Here is a 7,793-nt window from a genome sequence, read left to right as displayed (position 1 = left end):
CCTGGCGAAACACGATTAATAATATTTAGGATACATTTTAACATGGCTGACAAAATTTAATCACAAATGCTCATGACATTTGTATTTTAGGTATTTATAGTAACTAGTTGACCTAAATGGTACAAAATGCTGCCAAAGGGAAGGAAGACCTAAGGAGTGTCAATGCAGAGCAGGGTTGTTCCCATACAGAACTCCTGATCGTCGGTGACAGTGACAAACTGGTTTATTTTTAAAACTTCTCGGATTTCAGCACTCAGTAGCACTAAGCTTCATAACATTTTTCATTGTTCTCTTACGGACAAAAGTCACGCTCTTATACAAGTACACTCGGAATTTCCAGAAACTTCTCTAGAGAATTAAATAGCATTGTTGCAAGGTTTCTAAACTCGAATATTACATGAGAAATAGGACATTCCAGACAGTTCTAGGTCACGGCTGAATAACTTCCGGTTCGAAATTTTAAATAACAACAAGCCGTAATCTTCCTCTGAGTGATTTCCAAAATGTTGACTACAGTTGTCCAAAATATAAATGGTCCCGCTAAAATCTGTGATGTTTTAAATGATATTAACTTCAACAGATCGCAAATAACACTTGACGAGAGGGAACTCTATTTCAAACTATGAAACGGATGCCCGGTTAAAAATCAAAATTTTGCTTGCTGTTGTGGCAGTTGACACATTTAAGCATCATCAAAAGCACAATATAAGGTTGGTTTACATTTACATTTCTGGTTTTGAGAGCTTTAACTCTTACGGTAAGCTGACGAGAAAATTTTGAACTGACTTGGTTCTCTATCACGGCGGGCGCCTTTAAACTACACTAACTTCTTCGCTTCTGTAGTTCGTATAGTGTGATGGTCCGGGTGAGGGTAGTTCTGAAAAGAACTGATGTTGGTTGAGGACATAGGCTGCGAGCAGCCTCTCCTTTGCTCGAAAATTCGTGGGGGAAGAACGCAAAGAAGAATGCAACTCAGGCGAGCGGTGGATCGTGAGCGTGCGAGCGTAATATGCCAAGCTGCGAGCCGCTCGCACTGCTTGCGGCTCGCGGCTTCTCCGCTCGCCACTCGCATGTCACACTTTTGGTCACAACTTATTTTGCCTTCTTCACCGCGTTCTTCCCCACGGATATATGAGCAAAAGAGAGACTGGTCGCGGTCTATTGAGGACATCAAGATCAACAATGTTTAGCTGCTCTCGTGGAGTCTAGGAGCCTCTTGAAGAACGATCTTGTCGATGGGATGTTCCAGGACTGCAGACTTCGTTGTCAGCCTGACTCTCCTCACAAGCCCGTCTCTCCTGTTTGGTTTTACTTCCACAATGCGACTAAGGGGCCACAAGTTTTCTCCAGTTTCACCTTTATAGTAACACCTTTATCTTTGCAGTGTTTTTTTTCTCACTTACAGCAATTAAACTCACAGATACTGACTTGCAAAAACAAACTAAAATCGAATGGAATAAAACTTAGCATAAGCTCACAAGTACGCATTACGGACCTATTTTATAGCAGCCCTGTTAGCGCGACACACAGTCTTTAGGGTAAAAGCAAAAACAAACACTTGTGTCACCAGTAATTTGGTAAACCTTGGTTTGCCGTTCAATAGGCCCTTTGCAAGATCCGGTCACATGGTATGGAATTAATTATGCTGGGACGCAAGTTACACAGTGGGACTTTCAAAATAAAGTAAAGTCGGGCTGCACTGGTACGAGTTCCTTTGTTTTGAAAGTCCCACTGTGTAACTTGCGTCCCAGCATGATTATTTCCGTACCATGCGACCGGATCCTGCAAAGGGCCTATTAACAAAAGGTCAACGACGGTTGGTAATTAACAAATTGTTTCAGATCATCGATGCATGAAGCTATCATGACAATATTTGCGATTTAAATAGGGGTCTTTTAATGAAATCGTCTGCAAAAATCAACAAAAACTCGGGTTTTTAGCAAAATACAGTTTCTTTAAGATGTAGTTGTCCTTTTAATCTAGCTCCGGACGTACAAGCAAAGTCGTACCCGAACCCAAAAATATGTTTTGGCGTCATTTAATTTACCAAGTCTAGATTTCACTATTTTCTCAGAGAGTCAGAAAATAATGTGAATTGAAAAATTATCCAAAAATAAAATTATAATGTAAAAAGGCACTAGTTCTGCAATGCTGCTCAAGAAAACTGGAAAAAACCCTGAAGAATTCTGTCGCGTAAAACAAAATTAGGCTTGACCGGCGATGTCAAAATGCGGTTGTTATGGCAATGACAAGTGACGTGAAGAGACAGTTGACATGTCAAAATCTCGGCGGGGGATGAATGAACAGCTACTGAACGTTTCAACATCACAGAGTAATTCTGGGGGGCGGGGTGGCATCAACCCCTAACCCCCTCCACTGTGCGCACGAGGTTTAATCAATATTTGAAGATTCTAACTGGCTTTCTTCCACAAATATAGGAGTCAGGTACTTCTCATCGAACCGCGACCAAACTCTGACCAACCAGGACTTTTCATATTGTCTCTTTTCGATTCTTTCTTGTGGAGTGCTGGCCGAGGGATCGTTAACATCAATTAGACTTAGCCTGCGTGCTTTCTTTTCTTCCTCCAGCTCATCAATACCTGTTTTAATTTTCAAACACGAAAGCACAGGCATGGCAACCCCTCCAAAAACGATGACAGATACGATGACAATAATAAGAGTTGTAGTTAACATCATTTGTCGCGGGATGGAAACAGTGTTTCTAACAGCTAAAGCAAACGCGATGGCCCCACGCAATCCGGAGAAGAACATCATGTGCTGAATGTTAAGTGGAATTTTCCGCGTTCTTCCGATGTTCAAAATCAGCGATAATGGGTAAATGTTAAGAGCTCGTCCAACTTGTATAGCCATGAATGACCAGCCGATGAAACCGGCGTTCCATTGATGATTCGTGAAGGCAAAGACAGACAAGCCGATATATGAAAAGATAAAAGTCTCTGCTAAAAAATTCAAAAGTTCAAATGTCTGCATGGTGCGTGTCCGTGATTCTTCGGTGAGATTTCTGTACGTGTAATGCTGTTGTGTTATTCCGCAGAAAAGCACAGCCACTATTCCGGACCAATTCGAGAGCTCAGCTGCTAAAAAGGTGCAATAAGACATCAGGAAAAATAGAGCCGTCTCCAAGATAGGAAAGCTTCCAATCTTAGTCAATTTCGTTACCAGTGCATTCACACACGACATGCCGCATCCAATGGTGAAAGACCCAACAAAAATGGCCACAAAATCTGCAATGGCTTTCAGGAAAGAGAACAAATCGAAATCTCGCAGGTCGCTCTGGTTGTACGCTAAGTAGGTTTCAATAGCTCTGTATAGAACGATCGCAACGGCGTCGTTCAGAACACTTTCTCCGAAAACCAACGCGTACATGTCAAGGTCCGCGTGGAGATCGTGAAAAATCGCCAACACGGTCACGGGATCGGTGGCGGAGATCAAGGCACCAAAGAGCAAACACTCCGCATAGTCAAAATTTTCTGTGACTCCTGTCCAGATGTTAAACCCGAAAACCAGCGAGCCCGTAACGATACAAGAAATAGTCGTGCCAAAGAAAGCATAGGTCATAATAGCGCCCAAATTTCTAAAGAAGTAACGCTTCTGAAAACTGTAACCGGCGTAGAAGATGATGGGCGGGAGTAGAACATAGAAGAATATCTCAGGATTAAAGGAAGACTTGGATTCAATTTCGTTGCCTTCATCGGGAGGGGAGGTGTGGGGCGGAAAGCGAATTCCCGTCAGTGTATACGAGTACTCTGTTCCATTTATGTTGACGAAAACGTTCTTCGGCGCTATGGTGATGTTTCCGCAATTTTTCAATTTCACAGCCAGCGGTTTCCTCTGGCTACGGCTTTCGGAGTACTTGATTATGGCGCCCACGACGACTCCAAGAATCATCGCGACCCCGGTCTCGTGAAAGAACTCGAATCTCCGGATCTTGAAAAGCCAGATCATAAGGACGTTAATGATTAACAAAGTAATGAGTATCAACATGCTTAAGCTGTCGGTTTTGTGAGTGTTTTCCATCTCGTCCTCTTTCTTGCCTTCGAGAGTAGTCGGAGTCTCAACCGCCTCGGAAAACATGGCCAAGAGTATGACAACAGTGGAAACAGCCAGAATGAAATCCTCTTTGGCGATAAGCTTTTTGTGGCGCCTGAAATTCATCGTATTACAGCTTCCAGTCTCGAAGATTCAAAAGTTAGTTTTCGACGGTTTCACTGAGTCGTGTAAGTGACAGAAAAAGAAAAAGTCAATAAACAAGTGACACTTCCAGATATCCAAGTTATTAGTGATGATACTTTTAAAGCAGTGTCCTCTCTCTGAAGCCGTTTTTCCATGTGTCGTAATCCAGCGCTATAGAGGTTGTAAAAAAAGATTTAAGTAGAAATAATGTGATGATCTAATAGCTTTTCCCTGAGTTGTCAATGGAGATTTTAAGAAATTAACTCTGGGTCGATTAAACATGATGAATGTTTAATAGGATACCTGTTTTTTCAGTTGAAGTCCATTTGCCCAAAGATCGAGAAAAGGCAGGTGGACATGTTAGGCGGCGAACTGTAAAAAGTAAACTATTCACTTCTAAAAATATTGAAATCGGTTTCTTAATTTTTATTATCGAGCGCTTTTGACTCGATATCAGGTGACTCAAAGAGGAAAATTTTTCGTTTTTTCCACAAGAAACAAGAAAAAAAAAATGTCGTGATATTGATTAGATTGTTACAGGAACTGATTCAAAACGACTACATATCTGTGGGAATAAAGTAAACAGGAGAATTGAAATTCCCTGTATTTGTGACATCGGAGTTTCAATGCGTCTTTTACTGACAATGGAAAAGAGAAGTTGCCAGCATTTGACTGTGTATTCGCGTTTTCATGCATTCGAATTCTCGTGTGACAACTGCTGCATCTTACATAGAGAAGTTGTCCTCAGAGTCCGGTGTTTCTAAAGCTTACTGGTATCACAACACTTGCAGTCGATCCAAATTCTGATGTTTTGGATGATTTTCTAGCACATGTGCACATCTGATGATTCTATCTTCCCACTTTTTTCAGCCTGGAGACAAATTGTAATCAAAACTCTCTTTCGCGAGAAAAATACTGACGAACAAGCAAGATAACTTGATATGGCTAAGGAGCTTGGTGGTTTTGTAGGGGACTCCGTTTTAGAACACACAAACGGGATGTGGGCCTACTTCCCGCCCATTAGGTTGAATAATACAAATAATTTTTTTCTGCCGACGCATCCATGGAACCGTTTGAAACTGAAACTCTTTTCCCAGGGCCTCTACATTTCGGCGCCGATTTTTTTTCCTCTGCAGGTTTCTTCCGCTCGTTTCCTAGGATGCAAAAACGTCAACATTCTAAGGAAATATATGCAGGTGTACCCTTCAATTTCACCTTTACAGTATTCATTGCAACTAAATTATTGTAAATTAGAAAACAGCTCAAAGAAAACACCGCAAAATATTGTGTCTTTATTACTCGATAGAAACACAGCACAGCTGCAGTAGTTATGCTGTTCCTTATTGTTGTTGGGAATTTTTCTGATAAGAAAAAAACAAAAGGTTCGAGGAACTATATGTACATAATGATGTCCCCAGGCAGGCTTTCTTTAGACAGCCGTTATAGAAAACTAAATCGATCAGCTCCTTCTCTGAGTCACCGAACGAACTTAATTTCAAACAGGCGCGTTCGAGTGTAGACTGGGCTAAACAAGTTAATATAGATTGAGAATAAAAGGAGAGGAGGACCGGAGTAGCGACAAATGAAAAAAAGGAAACCTGCCGCAAGCAGTTCTCCACACTTCATGCTGGCTAAACTTTAAGAACGTCAACTACTGCGTTTAAGGAAAAAAAAAAAAACAAAAAACACCAAGTTACATGAATGAAGGGATTCAGTTCAGCAGGAAAGGAAACAAGAACCCGTAATACGGGGATATTACTACTTGCTTTGCCGTGATTGGATAAGAAGCGGTACTTTAATTGTGGTAACGGGTCTCAGACAAGGGTCACCGATAACTTCGTAAATGTTTTCAAAGGTGTCACATCTCTTCAAGTACTCTCTCACCGTTGCATTTTGTACTTTTTCCTAACAATGCCAGTGGGCTTTAACTCGCAAGCTCGATATATAAATGACATATGGCCTACGAATTGAAATCTCAGCTCAGTGGCATCAAAATTTCCACCGTTTAAAGACGGTCCATTTCTAAGTTGAGTGCCTCATAGCCACTTTCATTACACTGTGTGTTAAAATGGCTGCCCTGTATGGTTGTTTAGGGAAGCCAGTTTATTTGGCAGACTGCGTTTACCTTTCAAAATTATTTTTCCTGACTTTTTGGTCTCCCTTTCAGCAATGACTGAATCCATTTGGCGGTTACAGTCATTAGAGAAGGTGGCAAACTAGTTACCGAAAGATCCGAACACTGGTAACACCAGTTTATCTATTTTTAAAGCGTTCTAAAGCTGTTAAGTTAGGCCTGGACAATCCAGTAAAGCTGTCACTATTATTTGGACGTGCCCGCTGAGGAAGAGCTAAGCTTACTAAAATACTTCTTTCTATTTTTTAAATGCCTTATTCCTCTCGTGCTTGTTGGCTGTGAACTAAATGTACTGAAACTAAACTGAAACACTGTCCCCTCTAGCGCAACATTTATCAACTCATGGCGTTTATAGAAGAAACTAGAAGAGACATCAGTAAAAAGTGTTCTGCCATTCTTGACCCTTCGATTTGTTTTACGGCAGGTATGTACTTTGTGTTGTTACTCCTGTACATAAGTTATAAACATAATAAAGACTATTTATTTCCAAAAAAATCATCAAACAACTTGCTTTCCGAGGAAATTGAGCAAAAATGTAATTTCTGACGAATGAGCTTGAGAAGAAGGAGCCATGGTTGTTACCCAGATTTCCTGCCTTTTTCTCCCCACGGGGTTTTTACGGCAGTTTTTTTCTGGCCTGTGTTCTAATCGCACTTCTATTGTACGCGGTTGCTCAGCTCCGTTATTATTATCCTCTTTTGTATTAGCGTTCTTTACTTGAATTTTTTCTAGTTTACTAGCTCAAATGGTACGATATATTTATATTTTGGGTTTTTGGTCCGAAGTAGTGGACAACTCGGCCTAACCCTGACTGGCATAATATGCTTGTCTATGAGGTTATTAGCTATGTGTTCATTCGTTGCAAAATCGAGAAAAAATAATGATTTTTCTGCCATTTCAATATTCTCTAATCGAGTGCAAGAGAAGATCAAGGTACTTACCTGGATCTCCTCTTGTTGAGAGCTACCAACGGCCTATTAACACTAAATAACTTTGTGACGGATTTGCCATCATGCTTTAGTTTGCCAAATTCAAAAGCTGTATCTTGATTTGTTCGCGAACAAATTCTAGTAGACTTTCCATTTCTATAAAGAAGACACGCAATTGATTCCAGTTTAGTTCATAAAGTTTCCGTTAATTTTCCTTCAGAAGTTTTTGTGTTGTTTGTTTGATTTGTTGTTGTTGTTGTTTATTTTATTTTTTTAAGTTTGCTGTTTTTTGTTTTTTTTAAGGTAACAAGACAACCGGGGATTGTATTTTGTATGGGAAAGTTTATAGTCTTAATTATAAAATGACTGTTATACTACGCGCGCTCTCATTGGTCCATAGCTCTGTTTAGATGAGAGTATGTAAACACGGTTGCGACGTTTTAGATTCGCGCGTATTTTTGAGAAATATTTCACAAAAGCAATGGAGTAATTTTTCCGCGTTAACATAGCCTCATCTTAACACTTTGGGTGTTGGA

The 7,793-nt window shown here is 40.5% G+C and overlaps 1 pseudogene; it reads right to left on the bottom strand.

Moving 5' to 3' along the window:
* Window positions 1–35: 35 nt before the first annotated feature.
* LOC110044617 (sodium/hydrogen exchanger 9 pseudogene) lies at window positions 36–4,505 on the bottom strand (annotated as a pseudogene).
* Between the last annotated feature and the right edge of the window lie 3,288 nt (window positions 4,506–7,793).

The sequence above is a fragment of the Orbicella faveolata genome, unplaced genomic scaffold, assembly GCF_042242905.1.
Source record: "Orbicella faveolata isolate gen_17 unplaced genomic scaffold, um_ofav_v1 contig_24, whole genome shotgun sequence".
Classification (NCBI taxonomy): Eukaryota; Metazoa; Cnidaria; class Anthozoa; order Scleractinia; family Merulinidae; genus Orbicella; species Orbicella faveolata.
The sequence above is the reverse complement of the archived record's forward strand: the minus strand, read 5'-3'. Positions and strand labels throughout refer to the sequence as shown.